The following is a 16,426-nucleotide window of genomic DNA, read 5'->3' as shown; positions in this document are numbered from 1 at the left end:
TGTGTGGGTATCTGCTAAATGGAAACAGTGTGGGCATTATCTTCATAAACTTTCTTTTCATGTGCCAATGAGGCTTCAGCATCATTCATGCATTAATTCATTCATTTATTTTTTTTAAAATCTCATGAATATACTCTGTACTATGTATCTTGATAAGCAGATACAGCTCTATGTAAAAAATTATGAAGACCTTGTGCTGTAAATAAGATAACCTCTCTTTTACAAAAGAGAAAGGAGGACCAGAAAACTAAAGTAATTTGCCCAGAGACACATATCCAGTGAATGAGAAAGAATCAATTAGAAAGTTAATCTTCCAAATTTAAGACTAGGGTCCTTTGAATCATTTCCAGTTGCTTCATATGAATGCTACAACTATATTCAGACATTTCTTTATGATGGGAGAATTAAAAGTGAATGCTTAAGGTCTTAGAATACAGAAAAGAGGTAGAAGAATATTCTTCAAATTTTAGTGGGCTGAGCAGTAACTACTACAGACCTAGCTAGAGCACAAATTCCAGAGAAATGACATCAGCAAAATGGCAAAGTCGATGGCTCCAAGCTCTTGTGCCCTTATAGAAAAATATATATGAAATATATATATACATATATATGTATATACACACACACATATATTCACACACACACACACATAAAGGCAGAAATGTTAGTATCAACGTTGTCAGAACTTTGGAAAATATTCAAAGGTTTATAAAAACCTTGCCTTTTTTAATAAAGAAAATGCCAACTTGAAAACAGTAGGAAAGTTTTCCCATATTTAACATTCCCTTGCCTCACTGTTTCCCTAGAATGATAGCAATCTGGAAGCAGTGATAGCCCATGTTTCCATCACAGAATTCTGGTTCCAGCTTCTGGACCAAGAAGAGCAGATCTTAGTTGTTCTTGTCTGTTCTAATATGTCTGGAGCCCCCTAAAGCATTGATGCAAGTGCTCGCCTTTGTTTTGGCTATATCAGAACTCAGGCCAGAAAAGTGGTGTGCATAGGTAGAAAAGGCTGCAAGGTGAAATAACCTGAAAATGACTGAGACAAAAGATTATGGTCGAGAAATACAGTAGATTAAAAAGAAAAGAAGAAAGCAAGCACTGGAGGAAAACCTGGGAAGATTCTTTGAGAAAGTAGGGCATTCCGAAGCCCCGGTGTATACAGGAGAAATTCGAAATCTATGTACACCAGACAACAGTACCCCAGAATATATAACACACAAAATACAGCATTATAGGGAGAAATTGAATAGGTAGATCTATAATTATATTTGGAGATCTCAATATACCACTTCCAATAATTAATAATTCTATGGGCCAATAATTAATAAAATATCTAGATAAAAGAGCAATAAAGAAGTAAAGGACTTTACCAACACTACAAACAAAGTAGATCTAGCGGACACATATGGAATACTCCCCCCAACGACAGCAGGATACACTTTCTTGTCAAGTGGCTCTGAACCGTTCTCCAGAATAGATGATACGTTAGGCCACAGAGACGTCTCACTAGATTTTAAAAGATTAAAATCATTCCAAGTATCTTCTGTCATAACAATGGATAAAGCTAGAAATAACAGAAATAAAAGTGAAACATTTACAAATATGTAGAAATTAACACTCTCTTAAACAACTAGTAGGTTGGAGAAGAAATAAAAGAAAATTAGAAAATACATAAAGACAAATAAAAATTAAAACATACCAAATCTTATGGGATACAGTGAAAGCAGTGCTCAGAGGGAAAATGGTAGCTGTAAACATTTATATTAAGAAAGAAAGATCTCAAATCTATAATATTATACTTTGAGGAATAAGAAGGAGATGAGCAAAGTAAACTGAACATTAGCAGAAATAAGGGAATAATAGAGATTAGAGGAGAGTTATGGAAAATGGAAAAACAGTATTGTGGTCAGAGCAAGTTGGTGCAGCAGAAGCCTACACCATTGATCTTCCCAGTAGGAACACAAAATTTTAACAACTATCTGTACAAAGGAAAGCACCATCACAAGAACCAAAAATCAGATGACAATTATAGTACCTGATTTTAGTTTTATATCTCTGAAAAAGGCATAGAAGACAGTTGGAGAGACAGTCTTGTACGGCTGAAGCCAACCCTTTCTCCATCCCCTGGCAACAGCTGTGTGGCATGGAGAAAGAATCTATTCTTTTGTAGGAGAGAGGGCACAGTGGCTGGGGGACTTTACATTGAACTCAACACTGCCGTGTCACAGTGTAAAGCAAAGCCCAGCATCCATGCCCAGAAGGAGCATTTGGGCCAGGCCTTGCCAGAGGGGAATCAATCACCTATCCCAGCAGTCAGAGCTCAAGTTTCTTGGCAAGTCTTGCTACTGTGGGCCAAAGTGCTCTGCGATCCTACGTAAACTTGAAAGGCAGCCTAGGCCACAAAGACTGCAACTCCTAGAAAACTCATAGTGCTGGGCTCTGCTCAGACCTGGTGAACTAGGATGGCATGTGACCTAGGGAGACAACAGCTTGGGTGGCTGGTGGAAGGCTTGTGCCACCGCTGCTCTAACCCCAGGCAGGGAAGCTCACAGCAGCAAACGTTTCACCATTTTGGCTTCTTTCTGCTTATGAGGAGGAAAGTGAAGAGTAAAGAGAACTTTTTTCTTGTATCTTAGATACCAGCTCAGCCACAGTAGGATAAGGCACCAGGCAGAGTCGCTAGGCCCCCATTCTAATCCCTAGCTTCTGGATGACATGTCTGGATACATACACTGTGAGCCAAAAGGGAACTCACTGCCTAAAGGAAAGAATCCAGTTCTGGCAGGGCTCATCACCTGATGACTAAAGAGTCCTGAATTACCAGCAGTGATACCAAGTGTTGGCTTTGGGTTCTCAGATGTGCTGATTTCAGATATGACCCAGCATATTTCCAGCTGTGGTGGCTATGGTGAAAGATCCCCTTCTGTTTGAGAAAAGCAGAGGGAAAATTAAAGGGAACTTTGTCTTACGCTTCAGGAACCAGCTTGACCACAGTAGAGTAGAGCATCAAGCAGGCTCATGGTGTCTCCAAGTCCAGGCATATCCTCTTAGACAGCATTTCTGAACTGGTCGTGGGTCAGAGGGGAGACCATAACCCTGAAGGGTGAACCCCAGACCTGGCAGCGTTCACCACAAGCTGACTAAAGAGCCCTTGGGTCCTAAGAGAACATCAGTGGTGGCCTAGCAGAACCCCTGGTGGGGCAGTGATTGTGCTGATCACAGAGAGAGGTTCCTCTGCCTATGGAAGGGGAAGGAGGAATGCAAAGGACTTTGTATTGTGTTTTGAGTGCCAGCTTAGCCACAGTAGAATGGAATGTTAGGTAAAATTCTAAGATTTTGTATTCTAATCCCTGATTACCAGATAGCATCTCTGGACCTGCCCAGGGCCTGGGGGAACTAAATACCGTGAAGGCAAGGAAACAAACCTGGCTGGCTTCACTACCTGCTCATCGTAGAGCCCTAGGACCCTGAGTGAATCTAGTAGTGGTTGGAGAGGGCCTTGAGTGAGACCCAGTGCTGTGCTGACCCAGTTAGGTCTGACCCAGTGCAGTCCTGGGGGTGCTTACATCACCATACCTCCAGTTCTGGGCAGCTTAACGCAGAAAGGAAGACTCTTTTTGTTTGGAGAAAACAAGGGAAAAGAAGAAGAGTCTCTGCTTGGTAATCCAGAGCATACTTCTGGATCTTATCCAAGGCTACCAAGGTTGAACCTCTGTAAGTCTGCATAAATCACAGTGTTATTAGGCTGGGGTCCAAGCCCCTCCAAATACCTGGAAAGTCTTCTCAGGAAGGAAGGGCACAAACAAGTCCAGACTGTGAAGAATAGAATTAATAACAATTCAATGTCCAGACACCTTCAAACATGTACAAGTATTAAGATTATCTAGGAAAACATAACCTCAGCAATGAAACTAGATAAAGTACCAGAGATCAAGCCAGGAGAAACAGAGATAGGTGATTTTTTTTCAGACAGATAATTCAAAATAGCTGTGTTGAGGAAACTCAAAGAAATTCAAGATAACTCAGAGAAGGAATTCAGAATTCTCTCATATAAATTAAACAAAGAGATTGAGATAATTTTAAAAAATCAAACAAATGCTAGAGTTGAAAAACGTAACTGATTCATTGAAGAATGCATCAGAGTCTCTTAATAGTAGAATTGCACAAGCAGAAAAAAGAACCAGTGAGCTAGAAGATAGGCTATTTAAAAATACACAGTCAGAGAAGACTAAGGAATAAAAGAGTAACATTGACGCATGCCTACTAGATCTAGGAAATAGTCTTTAAAGGGCAAACATAAGAGTTATTGGCTGTAAAGAGGAGGTAGAGGAAGATGTAGGGGTAGAAAGTTTATTCAAAGGGATAATAACAGAGAGTTTATTTTTATTTATTTTGATAGAGCCTCACTGTTTTTGTTGTTGCTTATTTGCTTTTTATGTTTGTATTGTTTTTGTTTTTATTTTAGACAGAGCCTCACTGTGTCACCCTGCCCAGGCTGGAGTGCAATGGGGCAATCTTGGCTCACTGCCACTTCCACGTCCCAGATTCAAGCAATTGTCATGCCTCAGCCTCCAGAGTAGCTAAGACTACAGGCATGTGCCATTGCACCAGGCTAATATTTGTATTTTTAATAGAGACAGGGTTTCACCACGTTGGCCAGGCTGGTCTTGAACTCCTAGCCTCAGGCAATCCACCCACCTTGTCCTCCCAAAGTGCTGGGATTACAGGTGTGAGCCACTGTGCCCAGCCAGAACCGTCAAACCTAGAGAAAAATATTAGCATTCAAGTACAAGAAGAACCCCTGGTGGGGCAGTGATTGTGCTGGTCACAGAAAGGGGTTCCTCTGCCTATGGAAGGGGAAGGAGGAATGTAAAGGACTTTGTATTGTGTTTTGTGTGCCAGCTTAGCCACAGTAGAATGGAATATTAGGTAAAATTCTAAGATTTTGTATTCTAATCCCTGATTACCAGACAGCATCTCTGGACCTGCCCAGGGCCTAGGGGAACTAAATAATAAAGAAGGTTATAGAACACCAGATTTAAGCCCCCAAAAAACTACATCAAGGCATTTAATAACCAAACTCCCAAAGGTCAAGGAATTAAAAAGAGTCCTAAAAGCAGCAAGAGAAAATAAACAAACATACAAAGGAGCTCCAATACATCTGGCAGCAAACTTTTCAGTGGAAACCTTAAAGGCCAGGTGAGAGTGGCATGACATATTTAAAGTGCTGAAAGAAAAAGTCCTTTACCCTAGAAGAATATATACAGTGAAAATATCTTTCAAGCATGAAAAAGAAATAAAGACCTTCCCAGACAAACAGAAGCTGAAGGATTTTATAAACATCTGATCTGTCCTACAAGTAATGCTAAGGCAGTTCTTTCATCTGAAAGAAAAGAATTTTAGTAACAAGAAGATATCATTTGAAGTTACAAAACTCACAGGTAATTGTAAGCACACAAAAAAATACAGAATATTATAAGACTGTAATTGCAGTGTGTGAACTCCTGTTTCCTTAAGTGGAAAGACTAAATGGTGAACTAATTAAAAAATGACTACAACCACTTTTCAAAACATAGACATTACAATAAGACATAAAGAGAAGCTGAGAAACTATAAAATATTAAAAAGCAGAGGGATGAAGATAAAGTGCAGAGTTTTTATTAGTTTTCTTTGTGTTCATTTCTTTGCTTATGCAATCAGTGTTAAATTGTCATCAGTTTCAAATAATGCATTGTAAGATTATTTTTGCAATTCTCATGCCTACCTCAAATTGAAAAACATAATGGATAAATAAAAAATAAAGAGCAAATAATTAAATTATATCACCACAGAAAATCACCTTCACTAAAAGTAAGACAGGAAGGATTGAAAAAAAAAAAAGAGAAAACCACAAAAAAACAACAACAACAACAACAAAAACACGAAAACCAATAAGGAAATGGCAGGAGTAAGTAAATCCCTACTTATCAATAATAACATTAAATGTAAATGGACTGAACTTTCAAATAAAAACAAAAGAGTCACTAAATGGATGAAACAAAAAAGATGCAATGATCACCTGCCTATGAGAAACAATCCATCGATAAAGATATGCAAAGAATTAAAATAAAGGAATAGAAAAATATATTATATGACAATGGAAACAGAAAAAAAGCAGCAGTAGCTATATTTATATCAGACAAAATAGACTTCAAGACAAAAACTGTAAGAAAAGACATTATATCATTTATATAATAATAAAAGTATTAAGCCAAAGGATATAACAATTATAAATATATATGCACCTGACACTGGAGCATTCAGATATATAAAGCAAATATTGTTATAACCAAAGAGAGAGATTGACTCCAATACAGTAATAGATGGAGTCTTCAACAGCCCACTTTCATTATTTAACAGATTATCTAGACAGAATATCAACTAGGAAACATCAGATTGAATCTACTCTATACAACAAATGTACCTAATAGATGTTTATCAAACATTTTAATCTATGGCTGCAGAATATATATTCTTCTCCACAGCACATAGATCATTCTCAGAATAGACCATATGTTAGGTCAAAAACAGGTCTTAAAATCTGTGTTTGACTGACACACAGCTAAAATCACACTGAATGGGGAAAACTTGAAAGCCTTTCCTCTAAAATGTAGAACATCACAAAGAAGTCCTCTTTCACCACCGTCATATGACAGTGCTGGAAGTCCTTGTTAGAGCAATCAGAGAAGAGAAAGAAATAAAGGGCATCCAAATTGGAAAGGAAAAAGACATATTAGCCTTTTCTTGCAGATGATATGATCTTATATTTGAAAACACCTAGAGATTCCATACACACACAAAACAAACCTATTTGAACTGATAAACAAATTCAATAAAGTTGCGCAACACAAAATCAACATACAAAAATCAGTAGCATTTCTGAATGGCAACAACAAACACCCTGAAAAAAATAACCTAGAAGATAATCTCATTTACAGTAACTACAAATAAATTTAAATATCAAGAAATTAACTGAAGTGAAAGATCTCTACAATGAAAACTATATAACACTGATAAAAGAAATTGAAGCACCAAAAAATGAAAGGCTATTCCAGGTTCATGAATTGGAAGAATAAATATTATTAAAATGCTCATACTGCCCAAAGCAATCTACAGCTTTATTGCAAAACTTATCAGAGTACCAATGACATTCTTCAGAGAAAAAAATTCCAAAATTTATGTGAAAACATAAAAAAACAGAATAGTAAAGCTATCTTAAGCAAAAAGAACAAAACTGGAGGAATCACATTAGCTGACTTCAAATTATACTACAGACATATAGTAAGCAAAACAGCATGCTGCTATCGTAAAAAACAGACACATAGACCAATGGAACAGAATAGAGAATCCAGAAACAAATCAACACACTTACAGAGAACTCATTTTTGACAAAGATGCCAATAACATTCACTGGTAAAGAGACAGTCTCTTCAATAAATTGTACTGAGAAAACTGGAGATTTATATGCAGAAGAAGGAAACAAGACTCTATCTCTTGCCATATACAAAACCAAATCTAAATGGATTAAAGACTGAACTCTAAGTTCTCACACAGTATGAAACTGTGTCTGGAATTGGTTATTCTTGGTCTCACTGACTTTAAGAATGAAGCCGCAGACCTTCGTGGTGAGTGTTACAGTTCTTAAAGATGTTGTGTCCAGAGTTTGTTCCTTCAGACGTTCAGATGTGTCCAGAGTTTCTTCCTTCTGGTGGGTTCGTGGTCTTGCTGACTTCAGGAGTGAGGTTTCAGACCTTTGCAGTGAGTGTCACAGTTCATAAAGGTGGTGCATCCAGAGTTGTTCGTTCCTCCTGTCCAGAGCTGTTCGTCCCTCCTGGTGGGTTCCATAACACCGGGCCACACCTCAGTGGCTTGAAGCAGCATGAAGTAGCTAGAGGGGTCATCAGCCAAATTCCCAACAGTAGTTGGGTGTCCTGTTTAGGGGGGTATTGAGAGGTGACAACATGCTAGCAGCCCTCACTCGCTCTCAGCACCTCCTTGGTCTCAGCGTCTGCTCTGGCCATGCTCCAGGACTCCTTCAGCCCCTTGCTGCGCTGTGGGGGGCCCTCTCTGGGGCTGGTCAAGGCCAGAGCTGGCTCCCTCTGCTCACGGGGAGGTGTGGAGGGAGAGGTGTGGGTGGGAGCTGGGGCTGCCCGCCACGATTACAGGCCGGGGTAGGTTCCAGGTGAGTGCAGGCTCCATTTGGCTGGCCGGCACCCGCTGGGCTTGATAGAAGGCTAGGTCCTGGGTGCGGACTGCTGTTCCCTCTTTGCAGTGTTGTCGGCCACTATGACGGGTCTCTGTCTCTTTCTCGCTTCCCGTCTTTTCCTCTTGGTTGAATGGGACTAGCTCCCTCTGGGCTGCTGGAGTGCCCAGGATAGGTGCTGCAAAGTCCCGCAGGTGAGTGCCAGTGAGAGGTGAGCTTCTGGGACAGATGGAGACTTGGAGAACTTTTCTGTCTAGGTAAAGGATTGCAAACTCACCAGTCAACACTCTTTGTCTAGCTAACAGTTTGTAAATGCACCAGTCAGTGTTCTGTGTCTAGGTAATCAGGTGAGGACTTGGAGAACTTTTCTGTCTAGCTAAAGGATTGTAAATGCACCAATCAGCACTCTGTGCCTAGCTAAAGGTTTGTAAACGCACCAATCAGCACTCTGTCAAAGCAGACCAAACCGTTCTCTATAAAATGGACCAATGAGCAGGTTATGGGTGGGGCCAGATGAGGGAATAAAAGCAGGCCACCAGAGCCAGCAGCAGCAACCTGCTCCAGTCTGCTTCCATGCTGTGGAAGCTTCGTTCTTTCACTCTTTGCAATAAATCTTGCTTCTGCTTACTCTTTGGGTCCATGCCACCTTTATGTATGAGCTTATGTTATGAGCTGTAACACTCACAGGGAAGGTCTGCATCTTCAGTCCTGAAGCCAGCGAGACCACAAACCCACTAGAAGGAACGAACAACTCCAGACATGCCGCCTTCAAGAGCTGTAACACTCACCGCAAAGGTCTGCAGCTTCATTCCCGAACTCAGCAAGACCACGAACCCACCAGAAGGAAGAAACTCCGGACACGTCTGGACATCTGAAGGAACAAACTCTGGACACACCATCTTTAAGAACACTAACACTCACCACGAGGGTCCGCGGCTTCATTCATGAAGTCAGTGAGACCAAGAACCCACCAATTCGGGACACAAAGCTACTACAAGAATACAGTGGGGAAACTCTTTGGGACTTTGGTCTGTGCAAAGACTTCTTGAGCAATACCCCAAAAGCACAGGCAACTAAAGAAAACATGGACACATGGAATCACATCAAGTTAAAAATCTTCTACACAGCATAGGTAATAACCAACCAAGTGAAGACACAACAACAGAATGGGAGAAAATACTTGCAAACTACCCATCTGACAAGGGGTTAAGAACTAGAATGTATAAGGGGCTCAAGCAACTCTGTAGGAAAATAACTAATAATCTGCTTTTAAAATGGGCAACAAATTTGAGTAGATATTTCTCAAAAGAAGACATATGAATGACAATCAGGCACATAAAAAAGCGGTCAATATTATTGATAGTTAGAGAAATGCAAACCAAAACTACAATGAGAGATATCATCTCAATCTAGTTAAAATGGCTTTACCCAAGAGACAGGCAATAAATAACGCATGTTGCAGAGGAGATGGACAACACTGTTGGTGTGAATGTTAGTACAACCACCATGGAAAACAGTTTAAAGGTTCTCCAGATAATTAAAAATAGAGCTACTGTGTGATCCAGTGATTTCACTGCTGAATGTATACCCGAAAGAAAGGGAATCAGTATATTGCAAAGATACCCGCACTCTCATGTTTATTGCAGCATTGTTCCCAACAGCCAAGATTTGGAAGCAACTTAAAGGTCCATCGAGAGATGAACAGACAAAGAAAATGTGGTACTTATGCACAGTGGAGTACTATGGAGCCATAAGAAGAATGAGATTCTGTCATTTACAACAACGTGGATGGAACTGAAGGTCATTATGTCAAGAGATATAAACCACGTAGACAAACATCACACGCTCTCATTTATTTCTGAGACATAAAATACAAAACAGACATTCTTCTGGATGGTTACCAGGGACTGGGAAGGATAGTGGGTATGTGTGGGGGGCAGTTAGGATGGTTAACGGGTACAAAAAATAGTTATTAAGAATGATTAAGACCTAGTTTTTGATAGCACAACGCAGTCAATATATTCAATAACAACTTAATTATACATTTAAAAATAAGTAAAAGACTATGATTGGGTTGTTTGTAACAAAAAGGTTAAATGCCTGTGGGGATATATATACTCCATTTTCCATGATGTGATTATTATGAATTCTATGCCTGTTTCAGAGTCTCTAAGGTACCCCTAAATATATAAACCTTCTATGTACCCACAAAATTAAAAATTAAAGAAATAAAATGTAGAAAAACAATGTAAAAAAGCTGGGTTTTGTGTGGTTTTTTGTTTTGTTTGTTTTTTTACTTTTAGTTTCAGAGGTACATGTGTAGATTTGTTATATAGATAAAATGTGTATCATATGGGTTTGATGTACACATTATTTTGTCACCCAGTTAATAAGCACAGTACTCCATAGGTAGGTTTTTGATCTGCACACTCCTCCCACCCTCCACTCTCCAGTAGGCCTTGGTGTCTATTGTTCCCTCCACTGTGTTCACGTGTACTTGATGTTTAGATCCCACTTGCAAGGGAGAAATACAGTATTTGGTTTTCTGTTTCTGTGTTCACTCAGAAAAATAGCCGTCAGCTCCATCCACAGTGCTGAAAAGAACATTGTCTCATTTTTTTATGCCTGCAGAGTATTCTGTGGTGTTTATGGAAATTTTATTTATCCAGTCTACCATTGATGGGCATTTAGATTGACTCCACGTCTTTTCTATTGTGAATAGTACTGCAGTGAACATATGCATGCATGTATCTTTATGGTAGAACAATTTATATTCCTTTGGGCATATAAAAAACAATGGGATTACTGTGTTGAATGGTAGTTCTAAGTTATTTGAGAAATTGCTAAACTGCATTCCACAGTGACTACACTAATTTTAATTCCCACCAGCAGTGTTAAGTACTCCTCTACAATCTCACCAGCATCTGTTATTTTTTTACCTTTTAACAATAGCCATTCTGACTAGTGTGAGATGGTATCCCATTGTGGTTTTGTGTTGCCTTTATCTAATTATCAGTGATATTGATTTCTTCATATGCTTCTTGGCCATGTGTATGTCTTCTTTTGAAAAGTATCTGTTCATGTCCTTTGTCCACTTTTTAATGAGGGTTTTTTTGTTTGTTTGTTTTTAGCTTGTTGCAGCATTTAAGTTTCTTTTTTTTTCTTTGAGATGGAGTCTTGCTCTGTCACCCAGGCTGGAGTGCAGTAGCATGATCTCGTTTGAGAATGGCTTAATTCCATTCTCCTGCCTCAGCCTCCCCAGTAGCTGGGATTATAGGCACGCACCAATATGCCCAGCTAATTTTTGTATTTTTAGTAGAAACAGGGTTTCACCATGTTGGCCAGGCTGGCCTCGAACTCCTGACCTCCTGATCTGCCTGCCTTGATCTCCCAAAGGGATTACAGGCTTGAGCCACCGTGCCCAGCCTTAAGTTTCCTATAGATTCTAGATATTAGACTTTTGTCAGTTGTATATTTTGCAAATATTTTCTCCCCTTCTGTAGATTTGCTATTTACTCTGTTGATAATATCATTTTCTGTGCAGAAGTTCTTTAGTTTAATTAGGTCCCATTTGTCAATTTTTGTTTTTGTTGCAAGTGCTTTTGTCATCTTCGTCATGAAACCTTTACTGAAACCTATGTCCAGACTGGTATTTCCTAGGTTGATTTCAAGTGTTTCTATAGTTTTAGTTTTCACATTTAAGTCACTAATCTATCTTGAGTTGATTTTTGTTTATGGTGTATGGAAGACATCAGTTTCAATGTTTTGCATACAGCTAGCCAATTATCTCAACACCATATATTTAATAGGGAATCTTTTCCCCATTGCTTGTTTATGTTGACTTTCTTGAGATCACATGGTTGTACCTGTGCAGCTTTATTTCTGGGCTCTGTATGATGTTCCTTTGATATGTGTCTGTTTTTGTACCAGTGGCATGCTGTTTTGGTTATCGTAGCCTTATACTATAGTTTGAAGTCAGGTAATATCATGCTTCCAACTTTGTTTTTTTTGCTTAGGATTGATTTGGCTAGTTGAGCTCTTTTTCTGTTCCATATAAATTTTAGAAGAGTGTTAGCAAAATCTGTGAAGAATGTCATTGGTATTTTGATAGGAATAGCATTGAATCTGTAAATTGCTTTTGGCACTGTGGCCATTTTAACAATATTGATTCTTCCTATCCACAAGCACAGATTGAGTTTCTACTTGTTTGTATCATCTCTGATTTCCTTCAGCAGTGTTTTGTAATTTTCACTGTAGAGATGTTTCACCTTCTTGGTTAGTTGTACTTCGAGGTATTTTATTTTTATGACTGTTTTGAATATGTCCTTGATATAGCACTCAGCTTGGACAGTATTGCTGTATAGAAATACTGGTTTTGTACATTGATTTTGTATTCTGCAACTTTGCTGAAGTTGTTAATTAGATCTAGGAGCTTTTGGTCACAGACAATGGGGTTTTGTAGGTATTGAATTATATCACCTGAAAACAGACATAGTTTGACTTCCTCTCTCCTTATTTAGATGCCTTTGTTTCTTTCTTACCTGATTGCTCTGGCTAGGACTTTCAGTACTGTGTTTAATAGGAATGGTGAGAGTGGGCATCCTTGTCTTGTTCTGGTTCTCAAAGGGAATACTTCCAGCTTTTGCCCATCCATTATGTTGTTGGCTGTGGGTTTGTCATAGATAGCTCTTATTATTTTGAGGTATGTATCTCCAATGCTTAGGTTGTTAGTGTTTTTAACATGAAGAAATGTTTAATGTTATCAAAAGCTGTTTCTGCATCTTTTGAGGTGATCATGTGGTTTTGGTTTTAGTGTTGTTTATGTGATGAAACACATTTATTAAATTGCATATGCTGAACCAACCTTGCAGCCAAGGGATAAAGCCTGTTTGATTGTGGTGAATTAGCTTTTTGATTTGCTGCTGGATTTGGATGGTTAATATTTTGTTAATGATTTTTGCATCTAAGTTCATCAAGAATATTAGCCTGAAATTTTCTTTTCCTTGTGTCTCTGTCAGGTTTTGGTATCAAAATAATGATGGCCTCACAGAGTGAGTTAGAGAGGAGATTCTCCTCCTCAGTTTGTTTGAAATAGTTTCACAGGGAATAGTACCAGTGTATCTTCTCTGTATGCCTGGTAGAATTCAGTTGTGCATCTATTTTATACTGGGCTTTTTCTGATGAGTAGCCTTTTTATTACTGATTTAGTTTTAGAACTCACTATTGGTCTACTGACGGTTTCAATTTCTTCCTGGTTCAGTCTTGGAAATTGTTTGTTTCTAGGTATTTATCCATTACTTGTAGGGTTTCTAGTTTGTGTGCATAGAGATGTTCGTAATTTGAAAGTTTATGAGGGTTTTTAAAAAATATTTCTGTAGGGTCAGTGGTAATGTTACCTTCATTTTTTGTGATTGTGTTTATTTGGACCTCTCTTTTTTTTTTTGCTTTATTAGTCTAACTAGTGGCCCATCAATGTTATTTATTTTTTGAAAATGTCCCTAAATAAAAAAGTAGTCTCAAAATTTTTTAAATACATTTTCACAGGTGGACTGGCATTTTGCAATAACAAATTAATAATTTATATCTACATTTTGAAGTGATAAAATGTATATCAATTTTATCTTCAAGATTAATTTATAATTTATGAATCCGTGTACAGTATGCATAAATTAAAATTAAAAACAAACATTCTACTCAAAATGCTAGATTTCTTGGATACCTGTAACTCATTTAAAAATAAATAAATAAATAAACTAAGCCAGAAATGGACAGACAGGGAGGAAACAGAGGAGAGAGAGAGAGAGAAAGAAGGAAGGAAAGGAAGAAGAAAGGATTGATCTGCAAGTGTTGAGTAATTATAAGCATGAAATAGTCTTCTCCCAAAATAAGTTTGGTAAAATGTATGTAGTTTACATAAGTCCTGTATTCTTTCACATTTACATCTTCATTGAATGTCTTTGAAAACAGTATCATGAACATCTTTGGAGAAAATAGAATGTCTTCAATTGCATATTCTTGGAAACTTAAGGGAAATCAAACAATATATATATTTTTATATTTGGTCCAGAAACTTATTTGGGGCAAGGTAAACAATATCTTACCATGGTTGCAGAAGGTGCAGTAGCTCCTTTTTTCAGTACCCGGTGCCCTAATTGCTAACTTCTGAAGACATGTGTCATGGCTTTCAATAGAGGACTTGAAAAGCTTATAAAACTAGTAAAACTGAAGGGAAAAACGCTTAAATCTTTATCTTCACAGAACTTGTCTTCAAATACAGGCATAATATAAGATGTACATCTTTTTATCAGTCCAGGCTATCTAAAGTAGCCTATCTTTTAAAATATCTTCACCACTATTTATTTCTCTAAAATGTTTCTGTGTAAATCTTCATTATGCTTATTACATCTGAAATTATTTTGTATGTATCAACTGTGTGTTGAAGGTAACCCATCCCTTAATTGAATGCAAAGTGAATGAGGATTTGGACTTTTTCTATATCACTAGCAAACTGGGATAATACTTAGAACATAGCAAGGTTCAAGAAATATTTTTTAATAATGGTAAAGGAAAATGTTATTACCTCCATCATTCTACATACTGAGACTTTTTTTTAACCACAAACCTATGTACCTGGCTCATGCTTACTGACTTTTCTTTTTGTTCTATCTCTTTCTCACATGTTCCAGGCATTTTAGAGACTTCCTATCTGATTTTGGTTACTGATAATTTTCCCATTCTTAAATGTGCTAAATATTCCCAATGACTGACTTTTAAATAACCACATGGTCCTGACCATGACACTGCTATGCTGAATATCATGCCAATAAAATAAAATATTCAAGGCCTCCACAATTGGCTCCATTGTCGGTTTCCAAACACATCATCAATTTCCCTAGAACTTAAGCTCAGGTACACTAGAGTTTTCACTGTTTTCTTATTTGCAACAAGAATAACAACTTCAGTCCCACAAGTGCTCCCTGTGCACCAGAAACTATGCTAAGCATTTTTAATTCCATTATCTCATATAATCTTCATAACATTCCTGTAATTTAGTTACCATTGTTATATTCACAGTACAGGAACTTTGTCACAGAGCCAGATTCAAACTCCCATAACTCTAACTTCACATTCGGTTCTTCATGCCACTGTTTCTCTGCTCACAGAACTTTTCCCACCCTTGTTTTCTTGCTGTCCCTGTTTTTGCTGTTTCTCTTTTCCTGTGCATAGAATTTGTTGTATGCCCAACTCTCCAGTTATTTACATTGAATCAATCAGCTTCAAAGCCTCATTCACATATTACTTTCAGCTTGAAGCCCAAGTTTTAATTAAAATCTTGTACTATATTTTCATATCTTTTTATACTTCTTATATAGCAATGTCTGTATTCTTCGTTGTGCTATTGTAAGGCCTATGTAGTCCTGCTTTTATAATGCCAAGTATATTTGTATCCCCACTGATGTCTGGTTTCCAAATACATCCATTAAAAATCTCTGAAATGTTTCTCTTAAGAATGTGAACAACGAACATAAAAGAAAAAAGATCTCAAACATTTCGGTAATATTTCCTCAATTTCTTTTGTTTGAAAAAATTAAAGATGCATATAATGAAATGTCAGAACTTAAGGAGAACAGCAATAGGGAATTGTCCAATTCCATTTCTAATAGCCTTCGCTGGAATCCCAGGGAGGCAGAAAGACAATTTGCAAGTTAAATCACTAATAAGCCCAAACCCAATTTTGTAATCACTTTTCCAGAGCTGATAAGCTAAGGGTTCATGAGGGAGCATTGCCTATTTCCTGGGAGACAACAGATAACATGCAAACTCCTGTCATTCTGTTCCTGCCTAAATATGCTAAAATAAGGAAAGGAGATTTATACAGGAAGGAAGGTAGGAAGGAAGAAAGTGATAGAAGGAGGAATAAAGGGGGGAGAAACATTCGGAATATAATAAAGTATATAAATTAAGCATGAGAAAAATTATATTAATTTTTTTCTTATCTTTCTTTTTATGTACCTGTTAAGTTTCAGTAATTTACACAGTGTCTATATTAATCTGTTCTCACACTGCTAATAAAGACACACTTGAGACTGGGTAGTTTATAAAGGAAAGGTATTTAATTGACTCACAGTGTAGCATGGCTGGGGAGGCCTCAGGATACTTATAATAATAAAGGAAGGGGAT

The sequence above is a fragment of the Colobus angolensis genome, unplaced genomic scaffold, assembly GCF_000951035.1.
Source record: "Colobus angolensis palliatus isolate OR3802 unplaced genomic scaffold, Cang.pa_1.0 Scaffold681, whole genome shotgun sequence".
Lineage (NCBI taxonomy): Eukaryota > Metazoa > Chordata > Mammalia > Primates > Cercopithecidae > Colobus > Colobus angolensis.
The sequence above is the reverse complement of the archived record's forward strand: the minus strand, read 5'-3'. Positions refer to the sequence as shown.